Source organism: Tursiops truncatus, chromosome 15, assembly GCF_011762595.2.
Source record: "Tursiops truncatus isolate mTurTru1 chromosome 15, mTurTru1.mat.Y, whole genome shotgun sequence".
NCBI classification, from domain to species: Eukaryota; Metazoa; Chordata; class Mammalia; order Artiodactyla; family Delphinidae; genus Tursiops; species Tursiops truncatus.
In genome coordinates, this window is record NC_047048.1 from 77,053,488 (window position 1) to 77,079,127 (window position 25,640).

The following is a 25,640-nucleotide window of genomic DNA, read 5'->3' on the forward strand; positions in this document are numbered from 1 at the left end:
ACTTCATTGTTAGGGTATAGAAATGCAATGTAGTTATATATATTAATTTTGTATCTTGCAACTTTACTGAATTCATTTATTAGTTCTAATAGTTTTTGGTGGAGTCTTTAGAGTTTTCTTTATATGGTGTCATGTCATCTGCAAGTAATGACAGTTTTACTTCTTCCCTTCCAATTTGGATGCCTTTTATTTCTTTTTCTTCTCTGATTGCTATGGTTAGGACTTCCAATACTATGTTGAATAAAAGTGGTGAGAGCAGCCATCCTTGTCTTGTTCTTGATCTTGATCTTAGGGGAACAAGCTTTCAACTTTTCACTGTTGAGTATGATGCTAGCTGTGGGTTTGTCATAAATGGACTTTATTATGTAGAGGTATATTACCTCTATACTAACTTTGTTAAGAGTTTTTATCATGAATGGATGTTGAATTTTGTTAAATGCTTTTTCTGCATCTATTGAGATGATCGTGTGATTTTTATCCTTTGTTTTGTTAGTTTTGTGTATCACATTGATTGATTTACAGATATTGAGCTATCCTTGTATCCCTGGAATAAATCCCACTTGATTGTAGTGTATGATCCTTTTAATGTATTGTTTAATTTGGTTTGCTAATATTTTGTTGAGGATTATACTCGTGTTTAATATTTTTTATTTAAATAGACTTAAAAGTTTACTCTTATCCTAGGTAATAAGAGCTATAAAAGCATGGTTCAATGTATTGATTTCAGTTTTCCTTAATACATATTTGAAGAAATAAACATGCTAAAGATTGCTTATCCTATGTCCATTTTCCCCATTCCCTTTTTCTAACAGAACCCCAATGTGTTGGGTTATCCATCCACCTTTCTTTCATGCAATAACATGCCACATTCTCAGTTCAGGAAGATAGAACCTAATTAGTCTAGTTATCACTTTTCATTCTGCTCTTCTATGATGGGTTCAGGGGCAGTCATATGTCCCAGTTCTGGCCAATGAGAGGTAATAGAGGTCTGCAAGGGGATTTTGGGGAAAGATTTTCTTATTCTGAAGAAGACATCTGAAGAGGATATTTCTGCAACTCTGGAGCTGCATAAACTCATCTTGTGACCATCAAAGAAGCCAGCCTGCAGGTAAGGCTCACATGTTAAGTGGCAGAGTGGACACATGGAAAGAATCTTGATGTTGATGAATCATATAACCGCTCTCTTAACCAGCTGAGAGTTGCTCTAGTTCTGGATCTCTTACTGTATAAGAGAATAGTAAACGTCTAGATAGTAAATATTTTAGACTTTATAGACCAAAGGCAGTGATCAGGGATATTATATAAGTATGTATATAACAAGAGACAAAACAAATTTCTACCAATTACTTATTGATGAAATTCAAAATATAAAAATAATAGAGTATAATTTTTTATAGTAGAGATTTACGAAGGAGAAGAATGGATTTGTGTGTGTGTGTGTGTGTGTGTATGTATGTGTGTGTGCGTGTGCTCTCTGTCACCAAGTGGTTTGCAAATATTTATCTGTAAAAACCATTCCATGCAAAGTCATGCAAAGGTTCAGATTTGACTGGTGGGCTATAGCTTGCCAACCCCTGTTTTAAGGCAATTTTTCTTTAACAATTTGTATTGGTTGAAAATTATTCACAAATAATCTCTACTATTCATAGCCAAGGGCATTCTAATTGACACACATTAAACTTCAGAATAAAAATTTCTCTATGAATCACCCCAGACCAACTTACGTTCACCATGGGATGATTAACCAACTTTAGGAAATAGTAGTTTACATTCATTAAACACTTATTATGTGCCCAGTATTGGATTCTAAATATTTTACATGTATGAATGAATTTAATCCTTACAAAAACCCATCAGGTAGGCATTATTATCATTGCCATTATTATCATTGCCATTTTGTATATGAGAAAATTATGTCACCGAGCAGTTAAATAGTTCTGCTAAAGGGAGGTGGTTAGTAATGTTAGTAATTCTCTGCCATTGTGATATTCACTATGGTCTTTCATCCCAAAATATGTGCAAATGAACCATTTACATAAACTTGCTTCTGATTCGAACTTCCCAAACTAACTGGCACATCTCAGGGAAGTCAGATATGGAAACAGATGATGTAGCTTAAAAAAAAATTATCATTACATTTCTTTATGGTTAAAGAGCATCTGGAGCAATTTAAGAAGTTAGAAAGGGAATAAGATGTTTTACAACATAATGTGCCCCAGGATTGCCATACAAGTGGGAAACGTGTTAGTTGAATAATGGCTCCATGCCTTCCTTTTTTGATATGCCTTATGCAGATTTTGAGAACATTACTGTAGTGAGGTTAGGTCTTTATTTATTTAGTTTTGAAGAATTTTCTTTAATTCTAGCATTCCAGGGAATAATGTAGCACTCCAAATAATAATTCATACTAAAAATGGAAAAAATGGAGAAATTGTACCCTGCACGGGGTAGAGAACAAAGAATAAAAATGTGAATCGTTAAAAAGCAAAAAACAAAGACTGTAAATAAACCCCTATAATTATGTATCACAAAAGGAAAGCCACTCCAAATGGTTCAGCAGCCTCATCACCAGCCTCACTAATAATCATTGCAATCTAGTCTCTCCCTTAAGATAACGAGCAGCACACACTGAAAAAAACAGTGTAAACATGAACAACAGTTTCTCATCTAAAAACAAAACAAAATTCAATGGCTCACCTTAAGGTTTGCTACTGAGCCCTAGTGCAGAGAATTTTAATTTACAATCTGTCCCTTCCTTTAAAAGGTCAACCAAGGGGGAGATACTACAGAATTATGAAGGTTGCCTTACTAACTAGACAATACATTTCTCCCTGACCTCCCCCAGTGGTGGTCCCATCTGAAATGAACGCAGAGAATTAATGCTTCAATAATTAACCAAATTTAAAGACAATAATTAGTAAACAATTTTGTCACCCTTAAAACTGTAGTGCTGCCATTAACATTTCTATAGTTCTCCAATTACATTATAAATCAAAAGTAATACAAAAAGACAGTGTAATAATGAGAATGCAAAGCCTGCATCAAAAATTCAGATGTCAGCTTCTCCCTCTCTCTGTCATCCTTCTGTTAATTTATTTTATTTTCTCAAGCAATGTAGCCACAAACGCATCATCATAATAAATGCCCCTTTTACCTCAGAAAATGATACTTATTAATAGAGCCAAGAAACAATATAGAATATAGGGTTTATTATTTTTTCTTCTCCACGCCTGCCCTTTCTTCTCTAGAATTTCTTTTGAAAGACAAAAAAGTAAAAATCCTCGTGAACAGGGAAGAAAGGACTGAAGAAACATTATGCAAAACAGATGTAAAACAGTCTATAATGTTGTGTGTTATTATTGATACTTTATTTCTGTCTTTTTTTTGCTTGTCAAGGTAATCAATAGAGTTCCTCTCCAGACTCATCTTTATGTTTCCTCTCAATTATTGTTCCACAAAAAATTGGATCATCTCAAACATACCTAGTAGGATAGAAGGAAAGATAAGTCAGTTTTTTTTGTTTTATGTTTAAGATGATATTTTATCTGTTGGAGTGGATTAAATTGCTGTACTTTTTTTAAAATTGATATATTAGACATTATTATATTTATTTATTTATTTTGGGCTGTGTTGGGTCTTCGTTTCTGTGCGAGGGCTGTGTTGGGTCTTCGTTTCTGTGCGAGGGCTTTCTCTAGTTATGGCAAGCAGGGGCCACTGTTCATCGTGGTGCGTGGGCCTCTCACTGTCGCGGCCTCTCTTGTTGTGGAGCACAGGCTTCAGATGCGCAGGCTCAGTAGTTGTGGCTCACGGGCCTAGTTGCTCCACGGCATGTGGGATCTTTCCAGACCAGGGCTCGAACCCGTGTCCCCTGCATTAGCAGGCAGATTCTCAACCACTGCACCACACCAGGGAAGCCCCATAAATTGCTGTACTTTTTGAGCACATTCTATTTTCCTGCTCCTTCAAGAAGTCATTTGCGGCTCTGCTTCTTGGATAATGTAGCCTATTTTATCAAAAAAAGAGTAGCTCTCAGTTTTGTTGCATATACATGGGCTTCTGGAGTGCTTGTGTGTTTGAATATCATACATTCACTTCAAGGGCTCCCTTTGACTTTCTGCATTGGGCAGAGCAAACTCATTCAAATGTCCCATCCCCAGCTACCGAAATGCTTATGCGAGGATGTCATTTAGGCATGGGTAAGGTCGATCATGAAGGTTTTAAAGTCTGCTTCAATTTTTCAGGAATGTTTTGCATTCCAGTCACATATACCCCAGTATAAGAGGTCTTAGCCATTTGTAACTTGTCACCTGGTGGATTTCCAAAAATGAAACTAGAACATTCTTTAATACCATACACAAAAATAAACTCGAAATGAATTAAAGACCTAAATGTAAGACTGGATACTATAAAACTCTTAGAGGAAAACATAGGCAGAACACTCTTTGACATAAATTGCAGCAGTATCTTTTTTGATCCGTCTCCCAGAGTAATGGAAAAAAAAAAAACAAAAATAAACAAATGGGACCTAATTAAACTCAAAAGCTTTTGCACAGCAAAGGAAACCACAAAATTAAAAGACAGCCCACAGAATGGGAGAAAATATTTGCGAATGATGCAACTGAGAAGGGACTAGTCTCCAAAATCATGTGGCTCAATATCCAAAAAACAAACAACCCAGTCAAAAAATGGGCAGAAGAAGAAGACATACAGATGGCCAAGAGAGCACATGAAAAGCTGCTCAACATTGCTAACTATCAGAGAAATGCAAATCAAAACTACAATGAGGTATCACCTCACACCTGTCAGAACGGCCATCATCAAAACATCTATAAACAATCCTGGAGAGGGTGTGGAGAAAAGGGAATGCTCCTACGCTATTGGTGGGAATACAGCCACTGTGGAGAACAGTGTGGAGGTTCCTTAAAAAACTAAAAATAGAATTATCATATGATCCTGCAATCCCACTCCTGGGCATATGTCTGGAGAAAAACATGGTTCTAAAGGATACGTGCACCCCAATGTTCATTGCAGCACTGTTTACAATAGCCAAGACATGGAAGCAACCGAAATGTCCATCGACAGACGAATGGATAAAGAAGACGTGGTACATACATACAATGGAATATTACTCAGCCGTTAAACAGAATGAAATAATGCCATTTACAGCAACATGGATGGACCTGGAGATTATCATATGAAGTGAAGTAAGTCAGACAGAGAACAAATATGATATCAGTTATATGCAGAATGTAAAAAAAACTGATAAAAATGAACTTATTTAGGGGGCTTCCCTGGTGGTGCAGTGGTTGAGAGTCCGCCTGCCGATGCAGGGGACATGGGTCCGTGCCCCGGTCTGGGAAGCCGGGCCATGGCCGCTGAGCCTGCGCGTCTGGAGCCTGTGCTCGGCAATGGGAGAGGCCACAACAGTGAGAGGCCCACATGTACCACAAAAAAAAAAAAGAAAAAAAAAGAACTTATTTACAAAATGGAAATAGACTCACAGACTTAGAGAATGAACTTACGGTTACCAGGGGGAAGGGTGGGGGGGAGGAATAGATTGGGAGTTTGGGATTGACATGTACACGCTACTATATTTAAAATAGATAACCAACAAGGGCCTACTATAAAAAAATAAACAAAAAATAAAAATACAGAGGTGTAAAGCTGATGGCAGAGTAGCCCCTCTTTTCCCAAGGTTTCTGAAACATCTGTGAGAGAGGCGCAGAATTCACTGCCACATAGTTTAGATTTCCTGATAGGAATTCATTGTTTTGTGTGCCAGCCTGCATGCTGGCAGCAGTGTGGTTCCTGGGAGAAACCTGGCATTTGTGTTTTTAAGTCCACACTGGAGCACAGGACAGATCCCACTCAGAAGATTAGTGCACTTAGAGAAGCAGATGGGCTGTGTTTTACGAAAACTCCAAGTACATACATTCTAACTTGAATAAACCATACGCGTGTGGAAGGGGAGTGATTATGTTATAAATGGATTGTTCACTTTTAGGGCGTTTACACAGAAGCATTCTTTTAGCTAGGCAAATTTTAACACATATGAAAGAGGATTTGATTTTGAAATCACTTGAACAGAATCTGTTGTAAGTACAGTTGACTCTTGAACAACATGGGTTTGAACTGCCTGGAGCCACTTAAATGAGAATTATTTTTTCCAATAAATGCTATAGTATACATGATCCGAGGTTGATTGAATCCATGGATGTGGAACCACAGATACAGAGGGCCAACTATAGGATCTGAGTGTCTGGATTTTGGTATCTGTGACAGGTCCTGTAACCAATCCCTTGTGGATACCCAGACACAGCTATACTTCAAATACACCACTTGGGGTGGGAGTACTGATTGGTCACAAATATTCTGTCTGTGACAAAAATGGAAATTAAAATTTAATGTTTTTATCTTTCCATCTAGTTTCTACCTAATGCCCTAATTATCTTAAAACAATGATGAAAGTTGTAATCAGAAATTCATCCAAATCAATTGTTCTAGTTTGGTTTTGTGACTTCATTTAAAAGTTGAGCCAAGTCTAATTACAAGGGTTGAAAACATTGCTTCTTGATCTTTCCATGCATCTCTTCTGTTCATCCATACACACCTGAGCAGAGTTATTCTAAGCACATTGAATCTATGTATTCTCTCTGAGCCTCAGTTTATTATAGTAAGGGTCAGGAAAAAAATTATAAAAGAAATATTAAAAAAAAAGAAAAGAAGGGAAAAGCAAAAACTTCCACTTATTAAGAAACCCCTTTTAGCCAGTGGGGCTCTGAACGAATCCAGGGGCATCAATAGTTCCTGAACTGCAAAAATATTTCCTAGTCCTGAGAATTATAAAAACCTCTGAAGTTCAATATGAATCCCAAGTACACTGATAGGATTAGAAATATCATTTTTTAATAAAAATGCATAACAGAGTAGGACATAAAATGATGTATTTCTGTTTGAAACCATGAAAGGGCACCATATTTGTCTGGAAATGTGTATGTGAAATTTAAACAATCCCTGAAGACATGCATCTAGTTTTTTTTTTTTTTTTGAGTTTGTTCTCAATTGAAATTCCACTTTCAAGGTTCGTGCTGCCAGCTCCCAACTTCACACTCTCTCTTGCTCCTGTTTCCCTCAGTTTCCTCCTGCTGGTGACCCTTTTCAGTTGCGCCCCTTGACTTACGGTCATTTGTATGATTGCCCTGCTTCACTTTATGGCAGTTTATGTCATACTGGTCTTGTCATACATGACTACCACAAATTGAGGTAAAATGTCATAAAGCATTAGTGAGTCCCTGATTCTCAAGTTTCTTTAGAATAAGCCCTGACAGTTACCAACCATAGAAAAGCAGATTTGGACATTTGAAGGGTGCAGCATTTGTAAAACTAGTAATAACAATAAAAAATAAGAGTCACTACGTTTTACTGAACTTTCTGGGTCCCAATCACTATGTTACACTCATTTCATACATTAGCACATTCAGTTGTTCTTCTGTGTCTGTAGGTGACTGATTCCAAGACCCCTGTGGATACTAAAATCCACAGATGCTCAAGTCCCTTATATAAAATGGATTGTACATTTGGCCTGCTGGGTCTGCGGATGCTGCAACTGCGGATTCAACCAACTGCATTTTGGGATCCAGACGCAGATTTTGCAGCTATAGAGGACCAACTGTATAATTCTTGTTACTTCTCTATGTGGAAGAAACTATTATCACTCCTATTGTGCAGACTGGGAAACTGAGGCACGGAGAGGTTCAGCGCAGCCAGTAAGTGGTGGAACTTCAAAAAAATCCATACTCTTATTCCAGAGCCCATGTTCTTACCCATTATGTGTTCAGGTGCTACAGCTAACCCTGGATGCAGATGAGGGGTTGAGTTGATTGAAATGTGGAATTTCACGTTTGGTAGACAGTTTACACTCTCTATAAGCCCTTGTTACCTTCAGACCTCTCCCACTCTCCTCCCCTTCCCAGCTCACAAGCCCTTCCAACACGGTGTGACGAAGCCCTGCTGTACTACATGTATTTTCTGACCTTGCCACATATTTTAGCTCCCAAATATTTGCAGCACCATTATTTCCTTTCCAGCTCACCCAGCTCACTCCTGAACTTGTCCTTCAACATCTCAGCTTTGCCAGCACTTCTTAAGCCAGAAACCTGAAGAAGTGCCTTTGATTCCTCCTCTTCCCAGCTTGCAAGTCCTGTCTTTGCTACCTGGGAGACGCATCTCACACCCATCCGCACTTCTTTTTTCCACCTTTCACAAGCTGGGTACTGCAAGCTGCTATCACGTTTTTCCTGAACTGGTGGAGAACTAGTTTCCACGAACACTCCTAATGCCCTCTCCTCTGTGTTCTACGTGGGAGCAAAAGCATTCATAAAACACAAGCTGTGATTGTGGAGCTGTTAGCCCCACTTATCACTGTCATTGGCTTCCTTTTGTACTCCATCTGACTCCTGCCTCTCTCATGACCTTGTCTCATGCCCGGTCCCTGCCTCATGGGCCTCCCTCTGAACTAAGAGAATTCTTTCCTAACTTGGAAACTTCACACAGCTTTCCTCTCTGTCTTGGATTCCCAGCCCCTAACCCTTACCTGCCTTTGTCTTTATATGGTAAATCTGTTCTTCATTGTTTCCTCCTCAAATTCACCTTCCACCTGTCTTTAATTCTCTACCACAGCAACCGTTTCCTTCTGATCATATTGCTTAGTGATTTGTTTACTTATTGATGATCTGTCTCCTCATCTAGATTGTAAGCTTCATGAGGACAGGCCCACAGCAGTGTTCCTAGCATTTGGTCCAAGGTCTAGCACAATAGCATAATAAATATTTGTTAAGTGGATATACACAGTCTTATAGGAATGTCTTGATTCCTCAGCTGGGTTGTGAGGGCCGGAAGGACAGAAGTGTGTCTTCTCTTTCTGTTAAATATGTTATAGCATGAGCATTCATATCCTTGGCATAACATGGATGTTAATTTAATACATAGTGGTTGGCTGAATTATAACAACCCTTATAAAACCTTGGCTCACAGGATTAAGACAGTGTGTGGCGCTGGATTGGGATGGAAGGGGTATAAAACGTGGGGAATGGATCATAAAACAGCTAAGGACAGCAGTTTCTATGATCCGTTCAACTCACTAAAATAAGTATCTGAGCATTTGATTAAAGAAGAAAAAGGAACAGAGAGATTAAAGAAGAAAAAGGAAAAGAGAAGAAAAATAGGAACCAGGAGGAAAAATAGAATCAGTGTATTTTTTTCTTTCTTTCTCTCCCTCTTTTTTTTTTTTCCCCCCTCATGTGCCGTCTTTTCCAAAAATCTTTCTAGGTTTCTTCTGTCACATCCATAGTGAAGTGTAAATTTTAGTTTCCAATCTAGATGGCCATTTCCAGTGAATTTTAGCAAGGAACAAAATTTCATCTGAGACTGAAAATTTGGCATCCTTTTGCCTCTTCGTGCTGGGAACTATTTTTTGTCTTTGCAGAATGCAATGAGATATAAATCCTGTTGCTTTTATTTCTAAGTGGTACTACACCAAGCCGAAAATGGACTGGGAAAAAAGGAGCGCCTCCAAACTAGGGCCAGCCATCGCAATCCTGATTTATAGTACGTGCCGTATTACACGGGAGAACTCAAATCAGGGTCGTACAGAAATGGGAGGCTATTTTTAATTGTACTCACTTCCAATCCCCTTCCTCTCTTTGCAAATTTCTTTTCACCCTGGCACTCCTAGCTAACGAGATTGCCACCCACAGAAAAGCCTGCTACACCCAACAGCTAACATTTGATGTGACACCATTTGGAAGGCTGGCAATTCACAGAGCATATGGAGGACTTCAGATGGGGCTTGAGGAACATTTGGCTCGGGGTTTCTCATGGTGGGGAGCACTAACGGCCCATGGAACAGGCCAGTTCTTTACTGAGTGGGACCGTCCTGTGCATGGCAAGATGTTTAGCATTCCTGGAACCCTGGCATTACATGCCAATGGATGCCTCCAAGTCATGGTGACAAATAAAAGTACCCCCTCTTCCCTAAACACCACCCTCGGGCTACCCTGTCTGCTTCGGCCAAGAACCACCAAGAGGATTTTAAAACTTTCCCCAGCCATCTCAAGATGAAGGTTCACATTTGTGACCATGAAAAAAATCAAGAACCAATTCTTTGATATTCTTAAATTGTAGTAAGAGTAACAGTAATAATTATTATCTTTTAAGTGTTTATTATGCATTATGTACCTTCAAAGTATTTTGTACGCCTTTCCTCATTTGGTCCTCCATGAAGTAATTATCAGTGTTGCAGTGAGATCTATTTAATAGTAAGACCGAAATGTGTCCGAAGACCCACTCAGGGTTGCCCCTTGTGACCCTGATGACCAGACATCGCTGATACCACGGCTGGAGGAGTCTGTGTTGTCCCCTCCACGTCTGCTGCTTCTATTGCTTTACCTTTTCTTTCTCCTTATCCTTCTTTCTCTGCAATATTAAAACAAATTTTGTTCTTTTTCAATGGCTTCTTGCTCCTCTTCCCAAATAATTTAATGTATAAAAAATGAATAGAATTTTCTATTTTCTGGTTACAGCGTTAAATAATAATAGCTAGATGGATTATTGCCAAACTTAGAGGGTATAGTTTGGGATATTCAGACTTGTAGTGTCTGTAGAGTTGGTGAGAGTCACTGTGTGGTGGTGACGGAGATGTATGGTGATACTCCAGGGTAGCCAAAATAGGTTCAACCAGAGGCCTACGTGACTAGAGGAGAGATGGTTCACGTCAAGATGATGTGGTTAGGGTAACAAACAAAAACAAGTGCGCTCAGTGTGAGCTCCAGCCAGAAGTCACAAAGGCGGATGTTGGGAATCCAGGAGTTGATCCGATCTGTAATTGAGTTGCTTCTTTATGGGAAACTCCATGTGGCATCCTCGGGTGAGGTCAGCAGGAGTTTCTTTATTTTAATTTATTTTTTCTGTTCGGAGTTTCTTTATTTACTGATGTTTAATGACGTGTGCAAATGTGTACTGAGGGTTTGCTCTGTGCTGGGGGATGGGGCGGAAGGGTGAGTAAGCTATGACCCCAGCTCTCCAGGAGTTCACCCCCTGGTAGAGCAAACTGAAACATAGGTAGCATCACGCGCATTAAAAGAGAGCAAGAGTTCTCAGCATCAGCACTACTAACGTTTGTGGTGGGATAAGTTTTTGTTCAGTCAGGGCTGTCCTGTGCATTGTAGGACCTCCTGTGCCTCCTGAGACATAAAGTTTAGCTCTGTCTGATCCACTGTGGCTACCCACACCCTCAAGTCAAAGCAGTTTTTTTTTTTTTTTTTTTTTTTTTTTGCGGTATGCGGACCTCTCACTGTTGTGGCCTCTCCCACTGCGGAGCACAGGCTCCGGACGCGCAGGCTCAGCGGCCATGGCTCACGGGCCCAGCCGCTCCGCGGCATGTGGGATCCTCCCGGACCGGGGCATGAACCCGTGTCCCCTGCAACGGCAGGCGGAACCCCAACCACTGCGCCACCAGGGAAGCCCCAAAGCAGTTTCTTAAATAAAGGTAATTACGTCCCTAAGAATATTTCTGGTTTTGGCTGGTAGGATGTTAGAGTTTCAGAACCTGTATGTTTTGTACATATAACATGCTTTAAAAAATAAATATACTTTAAACAGTGCTATCAAATGATTGTATTGTGTTAGCATGTTTTCTAGTCAAGCTCTTGTAGCTACAAAACCAAGCGGTTACACTGAACTTGAATGAATGACTAAATGTGTACAGAGAGAAGGGAGTGAGAGGTGCCATGAGGTCAGGGAGGCCCAGAATTGACGGCTAAAAGGGTGGACAGTGCACAGTAGGTCCACAGAGGCTGAGAGTAGCTGAGGCATCACACTGCCAGGGCACAGGGTAGAGCATGGGGGTTGTCAGCTTCGGTAGGCACCACCTCGCAGAACCATCGCTGCACCCCAGGGCTCCTGCTGGATGCCATTGCACGTCCCTGGGTCTGGGTGTGAGGCAAGTCCTGTATCCCTTAGTTCCCTTTGTATTCTTTTTTCTATTTTAAAGATTTATTTATTTATTTTGGCTGCACTGGGTCTTAGTTGTGGCACGCAGGATCTTGGTTGCAGCATGCAGACTCTTAGTTGTGGCACGCACGCAGGACCTGGTTCCCTGACCAGGGATCAAATCTGGGCCCTCTGCATTGGGAGCCTGGAGTCTTAGCCACTGGACCACCAGGGAAGTCCCATCCCTTTGTCTTCTTACAGTAAGCCCTACCACCTGAGGTAACGTGAATGCAAGCCTATACCTCCCAACTAGGAAAATAAATACCTTGATGATGTCAGTTTGTATTATATAATTGTGTGGGCAGGGAGGAGGGAAAGAAGAAACTAGCTCACCTTTGGGCAGATCCTTGCTTTGTTGAGGTTGATGAAACATTTGAAAGTTAATCTGTTGAAGGAACTGGAATTCTCTGGGCAGATGCCAACCTGCAGCAGAGAAGTGGTCTAGAATTGTTGAGAAAATAAAATGGTTCAGAGGAAGAGGTTTGTTTCTATGTCAGTAAGTGGGTGTTTCATGGGCAGATAATCAAAATTTAGCCCAGACAATAAGAAAAGCATTTGAGCATTGAGAAGGACCCATTTTAGATATCATCTGCTCAGGGAAGACTGCTCTGACATCCTTCCTCCCCAAAGGAGACTGACTTTTGTCCCCTTCTGCCAAGATCCCCAGTCACCCTCTATATACGACTATCATCTTCATACTGCATCGGATTATAATGATCTGTTTACTTGTCTGTCTCAGCTGGGCTCTGGGATCCCCAGAGGCAGGGCCTGTGTCTAATTCATCTTTATATCCCCAGCCTCTAACCGATAGCGTCCCTATAATAGGTGATCAATAAATTTTTAAATGAGTGAATGAACAAATTCACTCCTAAGGCTCCCCCCATGTACATTTTTTAGGAGGCGAAAAGAATTCATTTTAACTTGAATATAGGTTTTCTTTCCCAAAGAACTTATTGGTAAAGGACAGCTGTGGATATCTTCTGAGAGAGAAAAATGATAGAACAGTCTTCCATGCTATATTTCAAACTTATGTCAACTTTTCTTTAAAAAAAAGTCCACCAGCACTTGTATCATTTTTCAAATTTCATGTCATCCTTTTTAAGATGCTACCCATACATCATTTTAGGCAGAGAGTATCCATCATGATTGAAGCTAAGTAATTTTCAAAGCTGTCAGGGAGTGGACACCAAAAAGGTCCCCATTTCATCTGAACAGAGTTATCCAGGGCTGGTGGTGAGGATCTTGCTGGGAAAGGAGAGATGGCATCCTGGGAGTGCCTCTTAAGTTGGTTTTAAATGGAACTAAGAAAAAAATTCATTCAGAAGTTAGACCTTAATTCTCTTCATAAAATGTCACACATACACCCATCAATCTCATAGTTAGGTAAGAGTTTATTTTCAGAGCAAGATTTTAGGTTAAAAAAAAAGTCTATTTTTCTAATCACTATGTTTTCCTTAAAAATATTTATATATATAGTTTTTTTCTAATTTTAGAAGTAAATCGTGTTTATTTACAAAATATAAAAAAGTGTAAGCAAGAAAATAAAATTCATGAACTATCTCAGCATACAGAGATACTCACTGTAAATATTTTTGTTGCAATTTTCTCTCAGGCAAGTGCACACACACACGATGTGTATATATACACTTATATGTATATATATATGTGTGTGTATATACTATAATTTTTTTTACAAATTTGGTGTTATATTCTCTATGAAGTTTTACATCCTGCTTTTCTCACTAAATTATATCTTAAACATTTTCCTGTGTCGTTAAATATTCTTTGAAAACATGATTTTTCAAGGCTACATTATATTTGATTTTATGGATATACCATAATTTATTTATCACTTGTTAGACATGCTGGTTGTCTTGGCTTTTTGCAATATGGTATTTTATTTATTGCATTTTCCCTGTCTTTCACCTTTTCTGTGTTTACCATCTGTATAATTCTCAAGAATCATAATCTTATCTTTTTATTAGAATGTCAAAGATAGGTAAATGGATTTTGTTTCTATAACTCACAAAGATTCAACCTACAGGAAGCTTTTTGGTTGTCTCTTAAATCAGTAAGAGCTATTATATATGTTCACTTTTATAATATAGATTAAATTCTGTCAATTAAATGAGTGTGCTTGTATTTCTTTCCTGTTTACCGATTTGTTGTGAGTTGATGTACAAGTCCTTGTTTTAGATCTGAAGAGCCTACAAATACATCCAGAATGGGTACCTAGAAGGTTTCTTTAAGGGAGAAAATAAAATGATGGCACAACTCTTGCTAGTTTAGAATCTTAGCTGTGCCATTTGCTTGCTTGGGTAACCTTGAGCATCTTGTTTTTTGGCCTGTAAGAGCCTCAACTTTTTTATCTATAAATTTGTGGGAGACAAAAGCATCTAAGACTTTACAAGTTAGATGTGAGGATTACGTGGGACAAAGTATATGAAGTATACTTATTGTGGGGTGCCAGACACAGGGGATACCTGCCCATCACAGAGAATGTTGTTATTATTTATCCTGGTTTCTAAGTTAAAGCAAGTTAAATGTTAGATGTTTCTTCTTGGGATAAGGATAGAGAAGTGGCAGAGGCCTTGCCTTATTTGTTTTCTTTTTTAAATTTTATTTAATTTTGGCTGAATGGGGTCTTCCTTGCTGCGTGTGGGCTTTCTCTAGTTGTGGTGAGCAGGGGCTACTCTTCGTTGCGGTGTGCGGGCTTCTCATTGCGGTGGCTTCTCTTGTTATGCAGCATGGGCTCTAGGTGCGCAGGCTTCAGTATTTGTGGCTCGCGGGCTCAGTAGTTGTGGCTTGTGGGCTCTAGAGTGCAGCCTCAGTAGTTGTGGCACACACGTTTAGTTGCTCCGCGGCATGTGGCATCTTCCCAGACCAGGGCTCAAACCTGTCTCCCCTGCATTGGCAGGCAGATTCTTAACCACTGTGCCACCAGGGAAGCCGCCTTGCCTTATTCGACCAGGCAGTCAGAAACAAATCCTTTTTGAGTAGTCTGGTGTCTGGCTTTTCTTTTTAATTTTTCACAGCTTTACTGAGGTATAATTTACATACCACCAAATTCACCTATTTAAATGTACAACTCATTGATTTTTCGTAAATTTATAGAGTTGTTCAATTATCATCACAATCCAAATGTTGAGTAGACTCTGAGATACAAGATAAAGGGATTCTTTCCCAACAAAAATGTAAGCAATTCCTTTGTTTAGTTAGAAGAGCTTAAATGGTCATGAGTTAGACCCTAGAAGGGTCACCCAGAATGTATGACCAGTCATCTATGATGAATACATGTACTGCAAGTTAAAAAGGGAATGAGGTAAGGCTGAGAATCTTTATAAAGAAATTATTTTGAATAATTTCTGACTTAAAGAAGAGAAGCAAGAATAGTATAGAGTATTCCCAGGTAAAGGTTACAGGGATTTCCCAAATATTCATATTTTACGACATTTTCTTTTTTCCTTTCATTCTCTCTCTTTTTCTTCCTATCTATCTATCTGTCTGTCTAATTTTTTCCAGGACTGTTTAATAGTAAATTGCAGACATGATACCCCTTTACCCCGAAATACTTTGGTGTGTATTTACTAAAAACACATTCTCTTATTCTCTTATAATTATCAAATTAGAAAACTAAAATGGATATAATGCTGCCACTTAATATACACATAGCCTTCTCAGATTTTTTCAGTTTTCTCAATAATTCCCTTTTTAGCCAAATAAAATCTAAAATTGTGTGTTCCTTTACAGTAAAATAAAATACAAGATTAAATATAAGGTTGATGTCTTGATAGGCTCAGTTTCCTCACTGTACCTGAAAAATGGACCAAAGGGCATGTCAGCTCTTGGTTATATTTACCAAATCACATGGAGCCCATTTTAAAACCTTTCATGGCCATACCAGATTTAAACCTACAACTCTTTCTGGTGGGCCAGGCAGAGAATTTCTTCTTGGTATTCTCAGAAGCTGGCACTATGCCTGAGCTATGGTTAATGTTTGGTATATGTTTGTTAAGCAACCAAACCTAGAAAGAAAGCAAATTTAAAAGTAGTTTCTGCATCACCTAAGAATAAAGGTACTTAAGCCTAATTCATCTGAGGACTGTTTTTTTTTAATTGAAAATTTGGGACTTAAGATGTATAAAAATGTCTTTCTGTTACTTGGGTGCCATAGGGCGAATTGTGATGTTATTAACTGTAATCATTACAATAATCTCCATAATCACAGCAGCTCCAACATACTGATGACAATGAAGTGATTTTTCTCTTTATCAGAACCATTCCTTCTACTGGAATCTGAAAATGATCTTTATATTTAAACTGAGGACACTTTTGAAAACTGCAGCTGCTAAGACAGATTTGAGTGTAAGGAGTTTGCAGGGAAGGTTATCTCAAGAAGCACTGGTAGGAGAGTAGCGAGATGAGATAGGAAAAGGCAGACGCAAATAAAGGGTGAATTATCTAACAAGTCACGATTGTGGGCTACTGGGGCTCAGCCCCATTGGACAACATAGAGATAGTGTGGAACAGAGTTCTGCAGAGTTATTCCAGCAGAGGGGCAATGGAACTGGGGTATTTATCCACCAAATCCCTTCAGTTATTGGTTGAGAGCTGCTCTCAAGAGGTTTAACTCCCCAGCATGTCCAGCCCCACCCCATGTGAGAGGCTAATAGGCTCTGGCTGCCTTCAAAAACCCTTTTTTCAAGGAGTCCCAGGTGCGTGTAGTTGGAATCTGTTGTGTGAGTGCACATGGGCGTGGTGCCTGCCTGGGGATATAGATGGACCGCTTTTTGCTTTGGTTCCATTTTTATGATTTGGAACCAGGTGTAAGGAAAGGAAAGAAACATTTTCAAAATTAAGTATTTGTTGTTTAAGAAAATATGATGAATTAAGAGTCAAGCTATTCTTTCTTTTTTTCATTTTTGAATGAAGTGGACAAGTAAAGATCCTTCTATGGCTAAGCCATTCCAGCTTCCAGTAGCAATGGGTATGAAGATAATTTCATCATGCCTAACTAGTACTGGGAAGAGTGAAGCTAACTCCAGTCGCTTGAGGGAAGGAGTAAATGAAATGCTGTTGACATTGACCCGGTCGCAAACTACATTCATTGATTATTTTAATTTTCTCTCTTCTGCACTCAAACACCCAGAGCAGTGGATTTCAAGGTAACTAAAAGGTTGTTTAGCACATTTTAAAAAGAGTCATGAATAAGTAGAACAAAAAGATCCCTATCAAATGAAAGGAAAGAATAGTTGAGCTGTTGTGTGTACTATTGCATGTAGGTGTACACGAATAATCATTTACTTCTGTATAGGTGTGTATGTTCATCAGAAGTGGTACATGTGTGTTCCAACAGAAGAGAAAAAGGAGAAAATTAGCAACTAGAACATTTAAATGAAAAGTGAGAAGTAACCTATCCTAGCTGATTCTAGCTTGTCTGAAATTTTAAAGCAATGATGCTATGTGGTAGGAGATAATTAAAACTTTAGGAGAGGATGATAAAACGAAAGTGTGAAAGTTTGTTTCTGTACTTTCAGCTTCTTAAATTTCCACTGGCTTTATCTGGGGAAAAAAAAATTCAACCTTTTTGGAAATTTAGACTTTATAAACAAAACCAAATGATTGAAAGATATTTTCAAGATGACTAGCTGAGTTTTCATGGAGAATATACCAAATCAGAAATAATAAACAGAGTTAAAAATTAATAAGGAAATGGTTTGTGTTGTGGAGATGGGTCTTTTCAAGAGAGAATAAATCTAACCAGATGCCACTTAAATATACTTTTCTGTTTTCACTGTCAGGGATTAATTTGTTGAAGGACTAAGCTTATAGTGTAAAAAGTAGTTATTGGAACACAAAAGTTTATGCTTCCGAAGAACAGTGGAGAAGAATTGGTTGGACTATTATTCTCATTCCTGAACTTTAAGAAGTAGGAGAAATGTCTAAATGAACCTCTAGCACTAAAGGATTCAGATTAGAAAAATGTGTGACAGGAGTTACAGTGAAAAATGTTAATGTACTTGTACCAGCATTAAGCACTTTCATCCCTCTATGAAAAGTGCAAACAAATTCCAAGAGTTCATCCCAGTTCTCTTTCGGCATCCATTTCTTAAATCCTCTAAACATTTTGGTGAGGTGGAGACAACATATTTTAAAATGTGGGGCTTTCTCCATCCCCACAAGTAAGATAAGCCTTGTTTGACTTTCCCGTAAATTCACCAGACTTAGGGCTGCTAAATCTCAAAATTCCATGTTGCCTTTGACTTGAGCACGTGTCCCGTGCAGGAGAAAGTGACTAGAGTGAGGAATGCTGGAGATTTGGCATGAGCACCAGCACGTGCTGGTGACCTCAGAATATAACGGGGGAAGGGCTGGAGGATGTGCAGTTTCCTGTCTGTCCCAGAGTTCACAGAAACTTAGCAGATAAAATTGCAGACCACTCTTCTCTAACCATGCCTGGATCTCCATGGAACCCAGCCTCAGCATTTATTGTGTACTCTGTGTCAAGCTTGGGCTTGCACATTTTATTTTTGCCAGTGATTCCTTGATTTTTAAATTATTATTATTTCATACACTATTAGAACAAAAACCATGTATGTACTAACTTGGACTGTCACGTAAGATCCTTAAACACACACACACAAACACACACATACACTCACACATCCCTACCATCCAACATCACTATAATTTCATTTAGAAGTCTTTTTACCATAGTGAAAAAGTAGGAAAAAATAGCTCATTTAAAAAGCCATTCTGAAAAAACAAACTTCTGGCAAGAATGTGAGAAAAAAAATCCATTCCACAAATGCACCATCCTAATACAAGATGTAAATAGTAGGGAACTGTATAGCATGGGGAGAGAGGAATGAGAGAATTCTTCATATTCGCCAATCAATCTTTCTGTCAACCTAAAACTGGCCTAAAAAATAAAGCCTATTAATTAAAAAAATTCTGTAAAATTGTGCAGCTGCTATGAAAAAACAGTTTGGCAGGTCTTCAAAGTGTTGAAAATAGAATTACCATATGACCCAGCAGTTCCACTCCTGGGTATATACAAAAAAGTTGGACACAGGTCTTCAAACGAATACTTGTTTGCAAATGTTCATTCCTGCATTATTCACAATAACCAAAAGGCAGAAAACACCCAAATGTCTATTGACAGATGAATGGATAAACAAAATGTGTGATATACATGCAATGGCATATTATTCAGCCATAAAAAGAATGAAGGACTGATACATGCTACATTATGGTTGAACCTTGAAATTATGCTAACATACAGAGTCACATATTATGTGATTCTGTTGATATGAAATACCCAGAATAGGCAAATCCATAGAGACAAAGTAGATTAGTGGTTTTCAGGGCCTGGGAGAGGGAGGAACGGGGGGTGACTTGCTGATGGGTACTGGGTTTCCTTTGAGGATGATGAAAATGTTTCAGAATAGATAGAAGTGATGGTTGCTTAATTCTGTGAATGTACTAAATGCCCCTAAATTGTACACTTTAAAATGGTTAATTTTATGTTATGTGAAGGTTATATCAAAAAAAATAGAGAGGCAGTCTACAAAACAGTTGACCAGTATTCATGCGTATTGTCCAAGTCATCAATAACAAGGAAGGTCTGGGACGCTGTCACAGCCAAGAAGATCCTAAGGAGACATTATAACTAACAATAATATGGTATCTTAGACAGGATTCTGGAACACAAAGAGTGCATTAGGTAAAAAATAAGGAAATTTGAATTAAGTGTAGACTTCAGTTTATAATAATGTATCAATATTTGTTCATTAATTATAACAAGTGTAACATAACAAATGCAACATGTAAATAAGGGAAAACTGGATGCAGGGTATATGGGAATTTTCTGTAATGTGTCAATTTTACTGTAAATCTAAACTATTTTAAAATATAGAAAGTTTATAAAGGGGTGATGGCAAGTGCCTTTTGCACTCTGCCCCTCCCCACTTTTCCTCCCTGTTTTGTAAACTCAAGGCCTGGAGGAGGTGCAGTCGAGGACAAATATCAGGGTAGTGGTGGGGGAGCAGAGGGAGCTGCCAGATCAGCCCCGAACCGCCTGTCTCCACACTTGTTATTAACATAAGGATGAGAAAATAAAATAAACATCTAAACAGGGCCGCTTTTAAATTTTGTTTAATTAAAGACTCATTGTTATCAAATGTATTATTTTCCTATGTTTGTCATAACAAAGTACCACAAACTGGATGGCTTAAAACAATAGAAATTTATTGTCTTACAGTTCTGGAGCCCAGAGTGAAATCAAGGTGACAGGGCCATACTCCTTCTGAAGCTCTGGATAGAATCCTTCCTTGTCGCTTCCATTGATCCTTGGCTTATAGCCGCATCACTCCAGCCTCTGCCTCAGCCTCACGTGGTGTTTCTCTTCCTGCCTCTATCTTCAGGTGGCTTTTTCCTCTTCTTATGACACCATCTTGGATTAGGGCCCATCCTAATGATGTCATCTTAACTTGGTTACATCTGCAAGGATCTCGTTTCTGAATAAGGTCACATTCATAGATACCAGTGGTTAGGACTTCAACATACACCTTTTTTTTGTTGTGGGGGGGGAGGTCCGGGGGGGACATTACAACCCATAACACAGTATTTTTCTCAATCTTTGATGGACCCATGAAAACATTTTCAGAGACCATCATAGGCCTATAGACTGGCATTTAGGATGAATGACATGTGTGTGTTGTTTTTTTAATCTTCACATCTTTATGAGGTAGGACCCTAGTCATGCTCCCTGACCTTCTCTCCCATTTTTCAGCTGATGAAATTGAGGCATAGCAAATTTTAGTCAGTTTTTCTTAGGAAATGATGGATCCAGAATTTAAACCTAAACTATGTTAACATTTTTTGCTCTTTCCACTAATAACACTATGCTTCATCAGATTGTTCCCAGGCTAGACGAGTTTTTAATGAATCAGATCAGGAAGCTGCAAGATAACGGGTTGCTGGAGGTGATTTCCTGGAACATTCTCACACCCTCTGTATTAGTTTAGTCTTTCCCTCTTCTGTGTTTCCTGCCACTATCCTCCCTGAACTGAAGCCTTGCCTCACTGCCTGGTCTGCAAGCCTCGCTCCCTCCACCATTCTGGCTTTCGAGTTTGATTTAATGATATCTACTTGTCTAAATGATAAAATCGTGAAAGCTTTTACCAAGTAAGTTTATCATAGAAATGTAACTATTACATGCATTGTGCAAAACGGTTTTTTTTTTTAAAATCCAGTCAAATACACTGGAGTCACTAATTTGAATATTAAGTACAAGGTTCTGTTTAAAAATCTACAAGACGAATAACAAATCATAATTCTGGCAAGGCAAAGGCATTCTTCCAAGCCATCGTTTTTATAATCCATTGACGATGCTACTGTAGTAGCTTGTTGAGGGCTGCTTGAATCTAGCGCATGTGCCATTACCTTTCTGGGGGATATATTTCCTGCATTCTCGCATTACAAGCAGCTCCTGATGACGAAATGGATTGGGTAACAGTTCCTCTGAAGTATGTTTTTTGGAATTCAGAATGTAAGCATGTCTGTGTGAAGTGCCTACTGTGTGCCTACCCTGTGCTTGGAAATAAAGCAGCAAAAAAAAGCAGACAGGCCCTTGCTTTCAGCGAGCTTAAATTGGAGGGATATGGTTGATTGAATTACTGCTTTCCGCTCTGCACGCCTTTCTCATATCCGGGCCCTCCCACCCAGACAGAATGTACTTTCCCTTTCATTGGCCATGAGGCTGGTCATGTGGCTTGTTTTTGGCCAATGGGATGTGAGCAGATGCTGCCTGCTTGAGTTTGAAAAGCTGGGCTTCCTTGTGTTTTCTCCTCTTTCTCTGTGAGGAGAGCTTCCTTGGGGGTAGCTGCTGCCCTTTCACCCTGGAATTCACATATGAGCCCCTCCCACCAGTTGCTCCAAGGACCTGTAGCATGATTACAGCCACCCAGTCAGCCTACAGAAGCCTGGGAAAATATATCTTTGTTTCCAAAGTCACTGAGTTTTGAGGTTGCACAGAATTTTTATGACAATAGTTAAATGATGGTGGGAGGGGGAACTCCTGAACTACATTAGTAGTCCCCCAAATATCTCTAATTACCATGGCATGGTATGGGACATGGAGAAGCTGATTTGATGAGTACCCTGCTCGTTTCCACTCAGCAGTCAGCCTTGTAGCCCCTGCCCCAGAGTTCTCCCACACACTTGTGCAGCTCTCCCCCGGGAAGCCTTCTCATGCAAGAGGCCCTCTGAAATGGTGGGGCATTAATGCCCCTGAAAACAGCTTCTCAGCCAATGATGGATGTGAGTTGGAGGATAAATACTCCAGCTTCCTTGCTCCTGGAGCAGTGAAAGAGAATAAATCCGAGGCGCTGCTCTACCCTGTCTTGCAGTTCCCCAGCAGGATTGATCCCCAGTCGTCCTCAGCGTTAGCACGCTAGATAATACACTGTTACAGCTGCCTCCCTGTCCTTGTCCTAAGTCCTTGCCCCACTACCAGTGCTTCCTGGGTGCACATCCCAAATAAGTTACTTGCACTTATATCTCTGTCTTAGGGCTTGCTTTTGGGAGAACCCAACCCCAGACAGACACCACATTAGATACTGATTGTATATTTCCACTGGAAGTGACAGAAATCCCAACTTAAACTGGCTCAAGCAGGAAAAGAATTTATTGGCTCATGTAATTGACAGTCCAGGCTAACAGCTCTAGCTTCAGGCACCCTTGAATCTATTTCTTTAAACGAAGTTACCAGCACTTGATTTCTTTCTTTCCATCTCTCTGCTCTGCTTTCCTCTGCACTGACTTTTTTCTCAGGCAGGTGATCTTTCCAATAGTTTACATCATCTCAGGTTTAAGTCCAGTGGAAAAAGAGCGCATCTCCCTCTAGATAATGCAGGGAAAGTCCTGAGGCTAGATCTGATTGGCTCTGACTCAGTCATGTGCCCATCTTTGAACAAATCACTGGGCCCAGAGAGCTACATGGCTAGACTTGGATCCCAAGGCCAGGAGGGAAGCTGCAGCCAGTCACAAGGAGTGAAAGTGGGTGGCGATGGTTCTCCAAGGAAAACTCCTGCCCTTGAATCAGAAGAAGGGGGATCAATGCTGTACAGATTCACACCCATACCTTCTGACTCTTAATGCTTTTCTCTGAGAAAAAGTGCTATCTGCCAAGAAAATACAGTCACCTAGTTTCAGTTAATTTCAAGAAAAATATGTCATGCATATCTCTCTATTACTGGGTATGCTGAGATACAGAAAGGGAGTAAGAACAACAAGATAATTGTTTTACAAGGCATTAATCATCCCGTATTAAGTTTTGGTTTCTTTTTTCTAATAGGATTGTGTGAGATGACAGGAAAGCGCATGAGCAAAGATTCAAAGGATAGAAAAAAAGTCTAAGAGGACCATGTTTACTTGTTGAGGGGTGGGTGGAGCTGGGAGGGGCTGGAGTGGAGGCCCTTTCAGCCAGTTGATTTGGTGGTTTGGTTGAGTTTTCATATAACAGAAAACTTTAGAAGCTAAAATAGTCGTATTTCATTTCTGCCCTTAAAACAGTTAGTGTGCCACTTAACACGTCTTTATTTGCACGCTGTAGAAAACCAAAATGCAATTGCTTAACACACTTAGCACACTGTTTCTGTAAAGGGATAGAGAATAAATATTTTAGGCTTCATGGGCCAAGAGGCAAAATTGAGGCTATTGTGTGGGCGCTTATGCAACAAGAGAGAAAACAAATTGCCACAAAATTTTTTATTGAAGAGGTTGAAAATACAATAATAATAATTGAGTTTAAGGCTTTGTAATTCAGGTCTACTAATGAGAAAAATAGAATTCTTATTCTGAGGGGGATAACATTTTCCATAATAGGGATTCAAAGTTGGTGTTCACTGTCATCAAATTGATTTCAGTTGTTCACTTTTAAAAATCATTCTCAGCTCAGAGCCTGTGCAGAAGTTTGTAGGTGGCCTGACTTTGACCCACTGGCTGTAGTTTGCTGACCCCTGGCTTAAACAAGAAGGGGATTTATTGAGCCACATAGTTAAAATAATGTAGCAGTACTACAGTCTTCAAGCTGAGCTAATTCAGAACTCCAGTTTTATTTCTTTGAGATTATATACGTCCTGCCCTCCTACCTGGCTTGACTTTATCCTGAGCCTGGATTTCTTCAAGGCTGCCCTTAGAAACTGGAACTGCCCGTTTTCTTGTTCACATCCAGTGAGGGAGAGAGAGTCACTTCTCAGAACTAATGTCCTGGGCTTCACTCTGATAGGAGCAACCTAGAGCCAATCATGTGACAAGGGGGGTGGGACCAGTAAGACAACTGCCCTGGATCCACATTGCATAGCTGCTCTGCAGTGAGACTGACAGGGAGTGGTCGTGGTGGCGGTGGTAGGGTGGGTAGACCACAGAGTGCCCACCACAAATAACCTCTGAAGAATTAGAAAACAGGGAGCTGATGGATGATTTTTATGAAGTGAATGTTCTGGAACCTTATCTCTAGTTTCTATATCTTAGGGAGGTCTTGCTACTCTGGGATATTTGTATTATTATGCTGCATTTTCTCAGAAAGAACAGTAGAAATTATTTTGAAAAGGGTTATAGCATTATTTTACAAAGGCCCTGCCCTCAGCATCTATAGTCTTGCCATTTGAATTGACTTCTCATATTAACAAACCTTAACAAACGTTCTCTTGAGTGATTCTGCTAGCCCTGCATCCTCTAGCTCTTAACCAGTATCTCGTGTTACTTCTTTCCTCCTCAAAAGGGATCCTTGAGAATATGCATTCAGCATCCTTGAAAGAACGGTTGAATGATGGATGATTTTTTTTAGAGTATAAGCATTATTTCCTTTTATCCATGCCTGTCCTAATACTTCTGATGATATGGAAGGCTCATAGAAGAGTTTTGTGATTTATGGAACCCCTTGTGCAGTTATTAAATTCATAGAACACAAGTCTATGTGGGGACCAAAATTTGCCTTAGGCCACATAGGTAGTTTGTTTGCACATTATATATGTTATCAAATGTAGGTAGAAGCCTTCATAAGTCATAAAATACAAATTTATTTAATAAAAGTATCCCCAGTTTTAGAGTAGCTTTTTGTTATTATATATTTTCTCACTCAACAGATATTTAAAAGCAAAACCACTGTTGTATGAAGGGCTGTTAATATTTTTTATGTTAAAAAGGAGCTCTCATGATACAAACATTGGGAAACCCTCTGCCATGTACTGGGACCATGGAAATGACAAGATGAATATGTGTGAGCCTCAGTTCTTAGGAAACTCACAACACAGTAGGAATAAAGAAATGTATTAATACAAATCTTTTGGCTGCAAGTGACAGAAATTCAAACTGACTTTAAGGGAAAACAAGAAATACACTGGGTTATTTGACCCAAAATTTCAGAAGTAAATACTTATTTAGGCCATCCACACATGCCTAGATCCAGAGTCTAAACTGTAACATCAAGATTTAGTTTCTCCCCATTTCCTGGTTTTCCTTTCCTCTGTGTTGCATTCACTCTCTTACATCTCCCCCACCTCCCCAGTACAAACAAATACTGCCCA